Source organism: Rattus norvegicus, chromosome 6 (assembly GCF_036323735.1).
Source record: "Rattus norvegicus strain BN/NHsdMcwi chromosome 6, GRCr8, whole genome shotgun sequence".
NCBI classification, from domain to species: domain Eukaryota; kingdom Metazoa; phylum Chordata; class Mammalia; order Rodentia; family Muridae; genus Rattus; species Rattus norvegicus.
Window position 1 is genome coordinate 112,241,074 of NC_086024.1, and position 16,216 is coordinate 112,257,289.

Below are 16,216 nucleotides of genomic sequence, written 5' to 3' on the forward strand. Positions count from 1 at the left end.
CAAGCACAAGGCCCTGGGTTCAGTCCCCAGCTCCGAAAAAAAGAAAAAAGAAGAAAAAAAAAAAGAAAGAAAGGAGGCACCCCTTTCTCCTTCACCTCCCTCCTTCTCACTCTCCAGAGTCCATAGATCTTAAAGACTGGGCCTAAGCTCTAGAATGCCTCACCTCTGCTTGCTCTCTGCCCTGAAAATGAAACTGGAAACAGGCTGGAGTTGATCTTGGGAGAGCTGCTTATATATGACCTCATCCCAAGAGCCAGATGTGCGTGCTCTCCTAAGAAGCCGGGTTCCCCATGAGTCTTGTGTGGAGCCGGTTTGCCCGTCCCTGGTCCCCTGTGAGACCTTGAAAAGGGCTCAGGACAGTATGTAAATGAGAATAGGAGTGAGGGTGATATTGGCTCACAGTCCAGTCCTTGAGACCATTGGATTCTTAGCCACCTGTATGCCAGCCAGGAACACCATGCCTCTTCTTGAAGCAGGTGAACCAAATGGGCCCCCTGGAGAGGAAGGCACCTGCTATTCCCTCTGTCCCCGGACGTCCTGATCTGCCTTTCTACCCCAGCTACTGTGCCACACTATACCAGTTTAGTCTGTCCAAGCCAAGGTTGGAGTCTCACCAGTGAGGGCCCCTAAGAGCTGCCACAAGCCTCTTATGGTCAGAGGAGAAGCCCAAGAGTGTGGGAGCCAGCTGGGGCTTAGGGACCACAGAGGCAAAGAAAGCCTTGCTTCTTGGTTTTTAAAGGCAACCTGTCCCCCCAAGCCCTGGCTGCCTGGTATCAGCATGCTCCTTAAGTCTCCAGGATGCCGCAGCTGTGCCTGGATTTATTTATAGCCCCAGACTTGGTTTTTCACAGGAAAATCTCACACAAAGGGAAAGGGATCGCAGAAAGGTAGTCTTCTCCCTTCTCGTAGCAGGTTCCTCACTGCGCTCTGCCAGGCTTGCCAGAAGCCGGATGGCTGAGCAGAGGAAGCACAAGCCACTCTCCATCTGATCCCTTCCTCTGTCTGTCTGTCTGCCTGCCTGCCTGTCTGCCTGTCTGTCTGCCTGCCTGCCTGCCTGCCTGTCTGCCTGTCTGTCTGCCTGCCTGTCTGCCTGCCTGTCTGCCTGCTTTGCTTATCTGTCTGCCCCCAACACACACACACACACACACACACACACACACACACACACACACACACACACACACACACAGAGTAGGCACCTCTCTCCCACCACACATCCTCCTAGACAGGTCTTCCCAGGCACGTTCTCACACATCCTCACATACAGCCACAGATGCAGGTTCTGTTCCCTTGCCTCCTCCCTCTCTGCTTCCTCCTGACTGCTGCCCTCCCCAAGACAGTCACCCTACAGCCCTATCCTTCCCTCCCATCTCTCACACCCACCCTTCTCTTCTGTTTGCTTTCTTGCTTTGTCAATGAAACTCCAGGCACATTAATTACCAGGCTGGTCCTTGGCCTCATGCGTCAGGCCTTTGCCGGTCACTGGGGGAAATGTCAGCTTACATTCTTCTCCCTTTACCTTCAAGAATCCCGTGACCGTCCCCTTCCCAGGGAAACTACTTTGGGTCACATGGCAGGGAAAGACAGGTGTCCCTGGGCTTGCCAGGCACACAGAGTGCAGGCCACCAAAGCCACCGTCAGCTGTGGGCAGATACAGCTAACTGCTCTGAGCAGGCTGTGTCACCAAGCCCCTCCCACCTCCATGGCTCAGTGTTCTGAGGTAGCAGTCCAGCTGTGTATTATACCAGAAATGGGGGAACATGGAATGCTTTGAGTCCCCCAAAATGAAGCAATATGCAGGGAGAGTTAAACAAAAGGCTCAGAGCTGTCATCCCAGTTGCTTGGGAGCACTGGGGCAGGAGGACTGAAAGTTCAAGGGTAGCCTGGGCTACAGAGTGAGTATGAGGCCAGCCTGGGCAACTTAGTAATATCCTGTCTCAAAATAAAAGCAAAAAGAGGGCTGGGGATACAGTTCAGTGGCAGAGGGCTTGCCTGGCTTGAGCAAGAGTCCAGGTTCCATGCCCACAATTTCAAAAAAGAAAAGCACGTGGGCAAATTACTTGTGTCTTAGTGGTCCCTTCGGTAAGGTGATGACTGAACCCTATCTACCTGCCTGTGATGGTTTGTATATGCTTGGCCCAGGGAGTGGCACTGTTTGGAGGTGTGGCCTTGTTGGAGTAGGCGTGGCCTTGTTGAAGGAAATGTGTCAAGGTAGCTTTAAAACCCTCATCCCAGCTGCCTGGAAGCCAATATTCTGCTAGCAGCCTTCAGATGAAGATGTAGAACCCAGTTCCTCCTGCACCTTTCCTGTCTGGATGCTGCCATGCTCCCACCTTGATGATAATGGACTGAATCTCTGAACTAGTAAGCCAGCCCCAATTAAATGTTATCCTTATAAGAGTTGCTTTGGTCATGGAGTTTGTTCACAGCAGTAAAACGCTAAGACACTGCCATGTAGGGAAACTAACTGGGTGGACAGACCTTTACCTTTCCTGGAGGTGCACACTGATTCAGCTAAGACCAAACCTGTGCACATGCCTGTGCTCTCCTGACACCTAGGTGACAAAGCAAAGGACTTGCCCATCCATGGCCTCTCTCTGCAGCAGAAATTCTAAACTGGGAATGCCCAGGTTAGCAGTGCCCATCCATGGCTACACCAGCCAGCTTGAGGGACCAGACAAACCTTACCCTAGAGACCCAAAGACAGCCACAGGCATGCTCAGAATGTTGGCATAAGGTCAGTACCTGTGTTTGAGTCTGGAACCAAGCTGAAAGTACAGATAAAGGTAGGTCCTGGCTTTTGCTGGGTGCTTCTAACCAGGGAAAGGTATAAGCATGCCCCGTAAGGGGTTGTAGCAGGCCTAGGGGGCTGGAGAGGGCTTGTAGGCCCACTAAACGTAAGATGAATAGGTGTCCTCTGTGCCGACAGGAGTAGAGTGGGGCAGGTACCCAGACTACAGATTCTGCCAGCCTTCCACCTCAGGGGTTCCCAGCCACCTAGACACTGGATGATTCAGTCAAAGACAGAAATGTGATTTGGGTCAAGTTCTTCAGTTGCGCCTAAGGAAAAGCTGGAGACCCGACCAGGAGGGCAGAAGCCACATTATCATATCATCAGATTCAGAATGGCCTCATGTCTGAGTCATGCTGTTCCGTTGCCTAAGAGCACCTCCCACCACCCCTAAATGTGCAGGGGCAGTTCCTTACCTTCTGCCAGCTAGATAATCTAGTTCCGGGATTCTCCTATTCCTGCTCAGCGAGCTCCTACTCAGTCATCAAAACCCCAGGCCAAACTAGAGAAATTGAAGCAGCTCCCCCCATCCTCCTCCATTACCAAGTTGCATATCTGTAGACCTTTCTTCCTTCTCTAGACCTTAGCAGGACAATGGGGATTTGGGCTTGCTTATGGCCATAGTTCCAATGCTGAACAAATGATAATTAACCAAATGGCCCAGCAACTCAAGGGCAGTCTATTCAGTGTGACTGACAGCCTGGTGGTATTTCCTCATTCCTCTCCTGTAAACCAGGGGTCGGCTTCTGCTCAGGGGACTGGGCAGTCCTGTTTGGCAAGGGTAGCCTAGATTTTGATGACCAGTCATAAACAGATTGGAATTTAGTCCCGGTCATTAGCAAGGACCCCTGGCTCTATTAGATGCAGGTCTCTCAGCCCTTCCCAAGCCACCTGACTTCCCTTGTCTCCCACGCTGACTGGATTAGAGGTCTTCAGGGTGGGGTAGAGTGGGGAGGAAATTAAGGTCAAGGAATTCAGTGCTAGTAGCTCCTGGCTATCCTAGGCCCTGTGGCTCGGCCCCAGGGAAGGTACATGAGTGCAGTGAACCCTCAGGCAATGGATGCCCCCCCCTTCCTTCTGCAGGAGCTGGGCGAGAACACAGCAAAGCACACCCAAACCAGGGAAGCAACTGTAACTGTCCTTACTTCCTTATAGCACGGAGCTCTCCCCACTCCCCAGCTCCTCTGTCACTAACTATTGCTTTCTCCTTCTCCTTCTCCTTCTCCTTCTCCTTCTTCTTCTTCTTCATTTTTAAAGTCTTATTTTTATTTATGTATATGTGTGGGTATATGCCTATGTGTAGGTATGTGCACATAAGTACAGGTGCCTGTAGAGGTCAAAAGGTATTAGATCCCCTGGAGCTAGAGTTACAGTACAGGCAATAAAGAGCCATTGTCTCACGTGGCTGCTAAGAACACTATTCTCTAAAAGATTCTTTAACTGCTCAGCCATCTCTCAAACCCCGCATCTTCCTCTCTCTCTCTCTCTCTCTCTCTCTCTCTCTCTCTCTCTCTCTCTCTCTTGAAAGTCTTATGTATCTTGGACTGGCCTCAAACTCACTATGGAGCGTGATAACCTTGAATTTATAGCCCTCTGCCTCCATCTTTCCAAGTGCTGAGATTACAGATGTGTGTCACCAAACCTGGTGGTGCTAACAATCAAACCTAGGGCCTTGTGCGCACTAGGCAAGCATTCTGTTGGATGAGCTTCAGTCTCCTAGTGCTAGGATGACAGTCAGGCCCTGGACAGCAACTGCATGAAGCTGATAGTTTTGTCCTTTAAGAGGATGACAGCAGGGTTGAATGTGGTAGTGGATATCTTGATCCCAGCACTCCTGGAGGCAGAGGCAGGCAGATCTCTGAGTTTGAAGCCAGCCTGGTCAACACAGTGAGTTCTAGGACAGTCTGGACTACAGAGATCTTGTCTCAAAAAACAGGGGGGGAGGGGAGGAGGAGGGAGGGAGGACAATGTGGACAGAGGTCTGGTTTCTCCCAGCTCACAACTGTAGAGGGCTTCCCATTCTAGACTATTCCACTTGTAACCTCATTTGGTCCCTTCACAAAGCTTCAAAGGATACTCTTTCTTCAAAGGATACTCTTTTTTCTACTTGATCGAGAAGAAATTGGAGCCACAGTGACTTGTCCAAGGTCATCAGCACAGAGGAAATTTGAACCTGTTCCATTCGTCACATTTCCCCCTAAAATCTAACAATACTTTCCGATCTTCTCTGGGAGCATTTGCCTAGGGAGGAGGCACACAAGCCAGTAGTGATAAAATTAAAATTGTAAATGGTGCAAGAAGGGGACAGGTACTCATAAGCTCTGAGGGAGGGCGAGAGCGCTCAAAAGCTTGACTCTCAACCCCACTCCCCTTCTCCCAGTCAGCTGTTTTAGCTAAGCCCCTTCCCATCTGCTCTGACTTCCAGGTGATCCCACACACAGCCTTGTCCTCCTTAGGAAGTTGCCAGCCAGTTCTACCTGAACCTCCTGCCCAAGGCTGACAGACAGAAAGGATGAGGGACAGAGGAATGACATTGGAGAGATCACAGGACAGAAGAGATGAGAGGTCATAGAGTGGGGCTGGCAGACGAGTCTGGGCTCTAGATGGTGCAGCGGTTAAGAGCCTAGGCCTCTAGGCCGGAAGCCTTGTGCTCCAATTCTAGTCTGGGCTTGAGCTTGGTTGATATGATCCCCTAGAAGAATGGGGGATGGGGGAGCTGGAGAGATGGCTTAGGGGTTAAGAGCACTGGCTACTTACTCTTCCAGAGGACCACAGTTCAATTCCTAACACCTATGTAATGGCTTACAACTCTTTCTAACTCCAGTTCCAAGGGATCTGACACCTCCACAGGCACCAACCGCGCATGCTATGGGTGTTTCTCAGGCTGTGAGGTGTTCTCACTGAGGACCGCCGAGGCTAGCAGCCCCTGTAAGAGGCAACCAACATGAGGGGTCAGCACATACATTCTTTCCCTTTTCCTCAAAGGTAGTGTTTCCCTCAGACAACAACCAGCTTCCTGCCTTTAGTTAGTCAGAGGAACGGAGGCATGGTACTCACAGAGGCTAGCAAGGAGAGAGGGATCAGCACCCTCCAGGGATCACGGGGGGGGGGGGGGGGGTGATCACTCCAGGGTAGGAGTTGGAAACCACACTAGAAGGCCTGAGGGAACAAAGACAAGAAAGATCCCACCCAATTCCTCCGGACAACGACCTTCCAGACAGGGTCGCTCTTTCAGGGTGGCAACCCGAAAGGTACACCCACTGTAATTATCTAGAATGGTCCCATCTTTTTTTTTTCCTCTAGGATTCACTACCACCACCGTGCTGCGGAAGCTTGTTCCTCCTGCCAGCTTGTCCTAGCCTCAAGGGGACTCTAAGCCTCCACCCTCCCCTCTCCTTCCTGGACACGTGGTTTTATTTTTAACCTGAGTTTACCGGCAGGATCTGGAAAAGCCAGTTTGAGGCAGCTCCTAATCTTTCTGCTTCCCTCCCCCACCTGAAGAGTACGTAGCTGGACCGTTCTGGGAGAGGCAGGGGGGCCTGGCCAGCAGGTCTGGGTAAAGGGCAGCCTGTTTGGCCTTGCCAGTTAGAGGACTGAACACTTCTGCCCGGCTCTTCTCTGACGCGCACCCTCCTGCTGGCCCCGGCTGCTCTAGTGGGGTGGGGTGGAGTCAGCCGAACCTTCTGGGCTTTTCTGATGTAACCTCTCCAGCAGAGGCTGATTGGCCCAGGGCCTCGTGTATCACAGGAAGTCTCTGGGCAGAGTGGCCCAATGCCCTGGTATTTCAGGCCAGCCTCTGGCACTAGAGACAAGGCAGGCAAGGGCAGGCTACCCAAAAGGCAGAGGATACACAGACCTATGGTGCTGGAAGAAGAGAGGCATCAGAGCATTTGAATTTCCTTTTTTTTTTTGGTTCTTTTTTTCCGGAGCTGGGGACCGAACCCAGGGCCTTGCGCTTCCTAGGTAAGCGCTCTACCACTGAGCTAACTCCCCAACCCCTTTTTTTTAATTGGATGGTTTTTTTTTCTTTCTTTTTTCTTTTTTTAAAAATTTCATTTATTTTATGTCTGTATGTCTGTATGTATGTATGTATAAATACACTGTAGCTGTCTTCGGACACACCAGAAGAAGGCATCGGATCCCCGTTACAGATGGTTGTGAGCCACCATGTGGTTGCTGGGATTTGAACTCAAGACCTCTGGAAGAGCAGTCAGTGCTCCTAACCGCTGAGCCATCTCTCCAGCCTTTTTTTTTTTTTTTCCCCCGGAGCTGGGGACCGAACCCAGGGCCTTGCGCTTGCTAGGCAAGCGCTCTACCACTGAGCTAAATCCCCAACCCCTCTCCAGCCTTTTTTTTTTTTTTAAATAGGCAAACTCTTAGTGCTTCAAAAAATGTCGAGGAAGCACCCTCTTCCATCCTGAGAGATCAACGCCTGGAGGGCCATCCCTGTGGTATTTAAAGTTTAGGTGTTTCTGCTTTGATTTTTGCCCTTGAAAGGAGGTGCATCAAGACCTCTGGGCTATCAGGATGCTGAGAGTCTTAATCCATCTTGGAAAACTCAAGGCTAATAATGGGGGTGAGGACAAGAAGGATAGAGGAGAGAGAAGCATGTGGCCTGCCTTTATCCCTTGGACTGGAGCTTTGGGGGAAGAGGAGTGCACTGGTAAGAAAAGCAGACAGACAGACAGACAGGCAGGCAGGCAGGCAGGCAGGCAGGCAGGCAGAAATCAGTTGGTCCGGGAGTGCCTAACATGAACGAGGCACTGGGTTCCAGCCCTAGCACCACATAAACCAGGTGAGTTAGGCACTTTACAATCCTCCAGAAGGAAGATCAGAAGTTCAAAGTTACCAGTTACATAGAAGTTTAAGGTCAGCCCTATAGATCAGCTCGGAATCCCATATGAAGCATATACATACAAACTTACATAAAACCTTCTTTAGAAAGAAAATGGCCGGGCGTGGTGGTATACACCTTTAATGCCAGCACTCAGGAGGCAGAGGCAGGCAGAGCTCTAGAAGTTTGAGGTCAGCCTGGTCTCCAGAGTGAGTACCAGGACAGCCAGGGTTCTGTTACACAGAGAAACCCTGTCTTAAGAAAACAAAAACAGAAAAAACAAACAAACAAACAAACAAAAAACAGCTGGGTCAGACATAGTGGGGCACGTCTATAATTCTAACAGTGTGGAGGCTGGGGCAGGAAAATGGTGAGTCTGAGGCCAGCCTGGGCTATATACAGGCCAGCCTGGGCTATCTAGTGAGAGAGTCTGTCTCTAAAATATAAAATAACCTAAGATTTTCAGGAAGTAAAAGATGGCTGGGTCATGGTTTACTGTGAAGCACTTGTCTACCTTAAGACAGCAAACCGTCAAGCTGTCCCTTTGGACGTGTGACCACAGAACGGAGAACCATGAGGCCAATTCTTCCTGGAACTCACAGTGTTCCCAACGAGCTCCTTGCTTGGGAAACCATGTAGACTAGACCAAGTCAAGTGGGCTTGGCTTCCAGGGCCAGAGAACACGGCGTAGGGAGTAAATCTTCTCCTGGTACACAGGGCCTCATGCTCCCTCCCTCGCCTCTTCCAGATCCCATATGGAACCTGGGGGTCCCTGAAAGCCTGTGGTCAGTGTTGGATGACACAAGGGATGGATGGTACTGCGATCCAGCAAGTGAGAAAAGGCCTTCTTCACCCTTTCTTCCTCCCCCTGCTCTACCAATCTGATCATTGATTTTCTCTGTTTGCTTGTTTGTTTGCTTTGAGACAGAGTCTCTCTATGTAGCCCTGCCTGGAACTCACTGTGTAGATCAGGCTGCCTCCTGAGTTCTGAGACTAAAGGTATGTGCTGCTATACCAGCCATGTATTAACTTCCTGCCTGCCTGCCTGCCTGCCTTCCTCCTCTTTTTCTTTTTGCTTTTGTTTTGAGATGGAGTAATATAATTTGGGCTGCCCTGGAACTAACAAGACCAGGCTGGCTTCAATCTTAGAAAAAAATCCACCTGCCTCTGCCGCCAGAGTCCTGGGATTAAAAGTGTGCACCATCACGCCAGCTTCTCTTTGTTAATTTTTATTTTATGTGCATGAGTAGTTTGCCTGCAATCATGTATGTGTGCCACATGCATGCAGTGCCTGAAGAGACCAGAAGAGGGCGTCAGAGCCCCTGGAACTGGAGTTACAGACCACTGTGAACCACTATACTTGGAGCTTGGAACCCAAACCCTGTCCTCTTGCTAGAGTAACAAGTACACTAAACCATGAGTCATCTCTCCAGCCTTCCCTATTCCTGACCTCTTATCCCTATCCCTACACACACACATACACACACACACACACACCCCACCCCAAACCAACAAACGAAAAGTCATAGCTAATCATCATTGTCAGCCACAGATCCTAGACTGCAATGAGTACCAACTTTACTTTTTTCTCCCGCCGTGTTGTAAGGAGGCAATCTCGGCTCCAAAGGAAGACTCGACAGGCCTGAAGAGATCTGTAGCTTGCTCAGAGCCAGAATTCGAACTCAGACACCAACCAACACTTATTTGTTGGAAGACGGCCCCTTGAAGTGTGTTGGAGGAATGAGAGTGGGGGAGAGGATTAGAGCGGAAGCAACTGTCTGGGCTGTGCACTCTCACTGTCTGCTGAGAGGGCCACCTCTGCCTTACTACCGGACTCCAGCCTTGTTCCAGGCCATCAACCAGGGCAGGGCAGGAGGAGATCCTGCGAAGAGGCCTCAGCAGCAGGTGGGACAGGAGTTGACAGATTTGGAAGCCACAGGTCCTGACTAAGCTAGTTTCCATCGACCTGGGCTTGACCTGAACCATTCAGAACAAAGAAGGAAATGGTGGAGATTGCCTAAACATCCCTCTTGCCCCGGATTGCTAGAAGGCCGAAGCTGGAGGTGGGAGAAGCAGGTTCAGTCATACTTCTGTCGGCACAGGATGGGTGGAATCTGAGGACAGGCGGGAGTCACAAGACTAGGGGCTGGTCCCTGGGGCTGACCTGGAGTGGATAGTGTTGGCTTCCTGCCCCAGGGTGGTTTTGTCTCTCCCAGGTCTCTTTCCCAGAGCTGTCTGGGGGCCCAGCTGGGCAGAAGAGGCTTGGGACTGTCCTATTAGGGGGCCTGGTGAAGAGAAGTACTGCTACCCCCTGCTGCTTTTCTGACTTCCTACCAACCCCCTTCCTCCTTCTACCTTGAAGATGCTCCCAGCCACTGCCCTTTGTCACCCTGAAACTCTATTTCCAGAACTCCACCCCAACCCCAACAGGAGTGAGTCTGTTGGCAACTCCCCAAGGAGCGATCAGCTGCCGTCAGCTCTGATCCAAGACTAGTAGTGCTCCAAGCTTAGACTCCAGGAAGACAAGAGGTTAGGGGTAGGGGAGCTCGTGGGAGGTAGTCACATGGTAGTCTGGGCTGAGACCCAGGGGCATTGAGTTAATTCCTTCAGGTTCACAAGGCCAGCATTCCACAGCCGCCTCTCCCAAGGCGCTGGCCATCAGCACTTCAGGCACCATCAGCCACCCAAACCTGTTCTCAGTTGTGGCCAGGCCTCCTGGGGCTGCTAGAGCTACAGGTGGTCCAGAGCCTGGGCCCTAGCATGGGACTTCAAGTGCTCCTCACAACCAAAACACCTGGCTCCCTGGAAGATGGGTGAGCTAGGCTGGGGAGCAGAACTAGGGGAGGGGGTCAGAAAGGAGTGAGGGTAGGCCTCGGGCGACAGGACCTACTAGGGATGTTTTTCTGTCGAGAATACTAGTCACGTCCAACCTCGAAGACGAGTCATAATAATGGAGAGATTACATATGACAATGTTATTCCACCACAGGTCTGAAGGTTACATTAGATTCTTTCTTGCCTGGTTTTCCTTTTGTTGTTCTTGACACAGGCTGTCACATAACCCCTACTGGCTTCGAACTTTCTATGGAACTGAGGCTGACCCTGAACTCCTGATCCTCCTGCCTCCCAAGCGCTTAGGATTCAAGCGTATACTACCTCTCCTCGATAGCCCTGTTGTATATTTTTATTTTTATTCATTCATTTGTTTATAGTATGTCTTTCCTGACTGTCAATCTCATCTAGTTCCTCGTGTAAGAATCCTCATAGTAATAATGACAGTTAACACTGAGGCAGATAGACCCAATTCACAAGCTAATAATCTTAGTTAATAAAATGTCATACTTTTTTTTTTGCTTATTTATCTACATATTTACTTATTGGTGCTGAGGGTAGAATCCAAGGTCTTATGCTTGCTAGGCAAGCTCTCTACCCCCTCCCTGTCCTTTTTTTTCTTTTTCCTTTCAGCCAAGCTCCTCAGGTTGTCCTCTGGGGTACAATTCTGCCAGCTGCTGGTGTGTGTGTGTGTGTGTGTGTGTGTGTGTGTGTGTGCGCCTGTGTGTTTGGAGGAGGGGTGCAGTAGTTGATGAGAAAGTCTCTGGAGCATTGCAGGGGATTCCTGGCCTGCTTCATGCAATCCCTGACCATTCCTTCCAATGAATAGTCAAGCTTCCATAGAGAGGCTAGCTTAAGGAGCTGGACCATACGATATGCAGGTGACAGGTAAGTGCACCGGATGTGAGCCAAAGACAGACATATACATACATACATGTACATAAACACACATATCATATACATGCACCCACACATGCTTTTGGGCACACTCACCCTTGGTCCAGAACTTTATAAGGACTATAAGCTAACCTTTGCTGTGGGGATGGAAACTTCCTGGATCTCTGTGACCCAAGTCCAGGTCCTTATCCTGGACTGCTCTCCTTGCCTCTGGCGTGTGCTAAGCCCCAGGAGAGCTGTAGTAGAGACCTCAGTATAGGTCTACAGACTATAGACCTCAGCTCCTCTGAGCACCTAGTATTAAAGAACGCCCTCACACGGGCCTGCAAGCTGATGCTTTCCACGGAGAGCCCAAGATCTGGAACAAAAGGAAAACAGCCTACTTTGTTCTGAGTAGCTTTTCTCTCGCTCTTTTGAGTCAGGGTCTTTATGTAGTCCTGGCTGACCTGGAACTTTCCACTTTAATTTTATTTCCTTTTTTTCTTTTTGAGACTAACTTTTAGGTAGCCCAAGATGGTTTTGAATTCCAGGGTTATCCAAAGATGACATTAAACTTCTAATCCTCCTCTCTCTCCTAAATGCTGATTTCAGGCTCTCACCACCATATGTGGCTTGATGCAGAAACCCAGGACCTCCATCACGCTAGACAAACACTTTACTAACTGAACTCTATACACCACCCGCTCCAGGGTCTCTTATAGCCCTTGCTGGCCACTAAGTGCCAAATAGCGAAGGGTGACCTTGAACTCCTGATCTTTCCGACTGTATTTACCACATTCTGGGATTATAGGCACGTGCTACCACGCCCAGTATCAACTGGCCTTTCTAAGGGAGTGAGACATTACTATGGAAAGAGAGTCATTGCCACAAAATCAAGGCCTGAAGTGGGGAGAGACCAAACAGAGCCACGAGAAGCTCAGGGGAGGCTGGGGCATGTCGCTCTAGTAGTGTCTAAACCAAAGACTCACGACTAACAGCTCTTGTAGAAAGGGAAGCTTTCCCAGGGCCGTCAGAACATGGACTGTCCTGCTCATGGGTGCATTTCTGAGGCCCACTAACGAGGGAGAACGACCAAACAAGGCCCGAGAATAAATGAGCCAATTTCCCACTAACACAACTGAAAATGTCAGGGATCGAGATGGTCAGTGGGGTCGATGCTCCTCACAGGAGCAATAGCCATTAGCGTCCAGACCTATCGTTTGCTCCCTGCCCACCTCTCTGTTTTCTCAGACACCACAGTAGGAGACTCCAGGAAAACACCATTACTTCAGGATCCCATTGAGCTTTGCTGGGACAGTGTGTCACCTCCAGTCTTCCTGAAGTTGACTCTGAGGTTCACCTGGAAACCCGGGCAAGAAGACAGTGGGGATGGCTGAGCTCAGAGGTGCTCAGAGGCTAGGGCAGAAGTCCTAGGTGCTGAACAACGGGTTTAAGAAGAGTGCAGGATCTAGGCCAACCTGGGCTTGAACTTGAGGCGATTCAGTCTTTCTGTGTTCGGTTGATCTTAGTATAAAACCGGATGACACATCCTCCCCTCAGGCTGGCCTGACGGTTGGCAACTCAGTGTGCTTCTCTCTACCTGGCACCTGGTTCGTTACTGTTTCAGTTCCCCCTTTGCAGTGGGAGAATCAGCCAGGCAAAAAAGAATGATGAGAGATCGGAGAACCCCCAAGCTTGAGAGACCGAGAAAGAGTCCCCAGTGTTTCTCCCTCCACCCCTCCCTTCTTCCTCGCTCACCCAGATGGATGTCCCTCTTGGTTTTGCAGTCCATTGTCTGTCTTTAAACCTCCAGAAGTTTCCAATTAGCAAATGGAGAGGAGTATGGCGGTACAGAGATGAAAGGTTAAGGAAAGACTTTACCACTCAAGCTTGCCTGACATTTATAGTCAGAAACCCAGAAACGTTGCTAAGGTATGACCGAAGACCACGGACTAATGTTGGTTGCCATCTTCCAAGAGTTAATGAAGACGATGTGCCCTACTCCCTGGGGACTTCGCCCACCCAGCGTCCTTCCTTTTGGTAGATAGCTATAGTTAAACCAAGGATCTTTAGAGGTTTTGTTTGGTTGGTTTCGTCTGCCACTGGGTGATCACAGGTTAAGTCTCTGCCTTGAGTTTAAAAGCTGGATAATACACAGGCCTGAGCTATAAACTCAAGTTTCATAGACAGGTTGTAGACGTTCTTAAACCCATTTATAAACAGCCATGCTGGGCATGCTGGTGCCCTCCTTTAATCCCAGGAGATAGAGATGGGTCAGTCCCTCTGAGTTCAAGGCCAGTCCAGTCTACGGCAAATTCCAAGCCAGCTAGGGCTACTACAGAGTGAAACCCCGCCTGGAAAAAAATAGTTTGGAGCCAGGGAGTGGTGATGTCTGTCTTTAATCCCAGCACTTGGAAGGCAGAGGCAGGTGGATCTCTGTGAGCCTGGTCTACAAAGCAAGTTCCAGGGCAGTCAGGACTACACAGAGAAATCCTGTCTCAGAAAACAAAGTAAAACAAAACAAAAAATGTTTGGGCCGTCCTGGACAATTTAGTGAGTTCCCTGTCTCAAAATAAAGAGTAAAAACAGGCTAAAAAAACGTGGCTGTGCCAGAGAGCACAGGGTTCCATTGGTGGAGTCCAAGGGTTCAGTCACCAGGGTTGCCAAATAAACAATAAACAATGTCTTTCACTAGGCCTCAGGGTCATCCCTGCGCCCAGCTTCCTGTTCTTGATGAGGTTTAGGAAGGAACTAAAGTGAATTTTAGAAAGCTGGGTTTGGGGGCTCATTCCCATAGCCCAGCATCCAGAGGCTGAGTCAGGAGGATGATGGAAAGTTCACAGCTAGCACTGGCTACCTGAGATGGTCCCAAGTACTCAAATACCGAATCTCATTTTATCACCAGTCCTGGAAACATGGGAGAATGTACCTGGAATATCTGGAATTTTACTATCAAGGCTTTGAAATTATGAGCTCTCCTGCAGATGGATTGCCCATGGTATTGCCTTCAGAATCAAGAATGGCTTATCTACCCATCAGTTTATTCTTCCATTTTCACCGTTCTACCCCAGCTTCACTTAAGGAATCATTAAGATTGGATTAGACCCACAGGTAAGGCGTACAAACAATACAGTGTAGACTGTAAATTGGCGGCCACTGTCTCTGGTTCTGAGACCAAAGTGAGAAGAGATGGATGGGCATCTGGAGGAGGGATACTCCCAAGTAACACTGGGATAAAAGGAGCTTATCCCAGTGTCAGTCAGCCAGCTAGACCCTTGGCTGTGAGTGTCCGAAATACACAATGATCCTTGGGGCCAGAGAAGGAAAATGCTTCCTAGGTGTCCAATGTGGACCCCTTCAGGGAAGGGAGAATCAACCTGAGAACCACAGAGAGACTGGTTAAGGCAACCACATGGGCGCTGAACAATTCCAGTAGAGAGAAGGGTCTTATCGCTCCCCATGCTCCGCCCCAAGAGAGCTACCATTTAACGAGCGGCCCGTGGCTATTGTAAACTTAGATTATCTGCACCAGTTATGTGTGATTCACTAGCAGCCAGAGTTCCGCCCTGACCTCTCGAGTGCTTCCTCTAGTTTACTGCTCTCGGCTGAGCCTTGTCAAGTCAGCCTTCTTCCTTAAGGGAAACCAACCCAGGCCCCTTTGCTAGCTGCTTCATCAAGACAGCTGCCACTTCTCCTAATAATAGCACCCAGCAACAACAGGGGGAGAAAGCAACACTGTTCTCAGCTTTTAATGACAGGCCGCTTGTCCATATGGACTAGTAATCAAGGGCTTTGTAATCCTAAAAGTTCCTGAACATAAACACCGAGGCAATGAAGAGAGAGTGGCAGGCAGGCGGGAGCCTGTGTGTGCACAGGTAGGCAACGAGACAGACACCACTCACAGCGTCCACACCCAGGCAGGCAATCCTTACATCCTAGCTGACGGGAGGGGTGGGGGAGGGAGGTCTTTCCCTCCTAGATTCACCCATTTCAAGAGCATGTACATTTGGTGTGGGGGTTGGGAGCACCTTGAAGAATCTTCCAGGCGAAAACCTGCTCAGGTTTTTATTAATGAGGCTGTAAGAAAAGTCAGCCCAGACCTTTAAGTGATTGGTCGCTGGTCCAGGATGCGTTTTAGAATTAACTCTTCCTACAGTCTACAACGCATTACCGCCACCGAGTTAATTACCCCTGAGGATGAAAATAGGTTTCATGACTCATAAGCACCAATACAACACTTGGCAGCAGATGAAAACGCAAGGACACATTTGCAGGGAACCGACAGGAATGAACATCTATTTATAAGTAGGGAGATTCTTAGAGGTGAGCCGGGCACCTCCCAAGTACCGTGCTGCGGAGCCATCAAGAGCACCATGGATCCCCACTCCCAAACATACACTCCCACACAGGCACACCAGGATTCCCAGTTCCACTTCAATATGGTGGCAAAGCGAGCAGGACCAGAAACCCAAAGGGTATTATTAACTGCAAATCCCATCTCAATCAAATCTTCATACTGCTGGTGTTCAGAATCATCCCATGACTTGATTTCCTCCTGCCACCAATTCCCACCTTCCTGAACTCTGGCTCCACCTCGGGGTATCATTTCCTCCAACATGGACAGGCAATCCAGACCCGGTTAGTTCTCTCAGCCAGGAATAGGGAGTGGCTAGGAATTAATTTCAGATCAGATCGCCCCTGTTGTTTTGCTTCCTTTCTGTTTTCTAGTCCTCTGTTGCCTCCAGGAAAGGACACGGTTCAAACCAGGACTGTTTGCCTCGTTCTAAACCAGATGAAAGGCTTGTCTGGTGTCTGTTGGGGGTTCTGAGCTCCACGGGGCGCCTTGGCTACTTCTCTACGCCCCCACCCGCCGGAGCCTCACAA

General features: G+C 50.0%; 1 long non-coding RNA gene across 4 annotated transcripts; it reads left to right on the forward strand.

The window, feature by feature from the left end:
• Positions 1 to 2,806: 2,806 nt before the first annotated feature.
• Positions 2,807 to 10,970, forward strand: LOC108351280 (uncharacterized). 4 transcript variants are annotated; one of them, XR_010052760.1, is made up of 4 exons: positions 2,807 to 7,454; positions 8,374 to 8,457; positions 8,554 to 8,624; positions 9,232 to 10,970. It is a non-coding gene; the product is annotated as an uncharacterized LOC108351280 (long non-coding RNA). The 4 variants fall into 4 exon arrangements; XR_005506124.2 differs by having other exon boundaries at positions 8,554 to 10,970; XR_010052759.1 differs by having other exon boundaries at positions 8,374 to 10,970.
• The last annotated feature ends 5,246 nt before the right edge of the window (positions 10,971 to 16,216 follow it).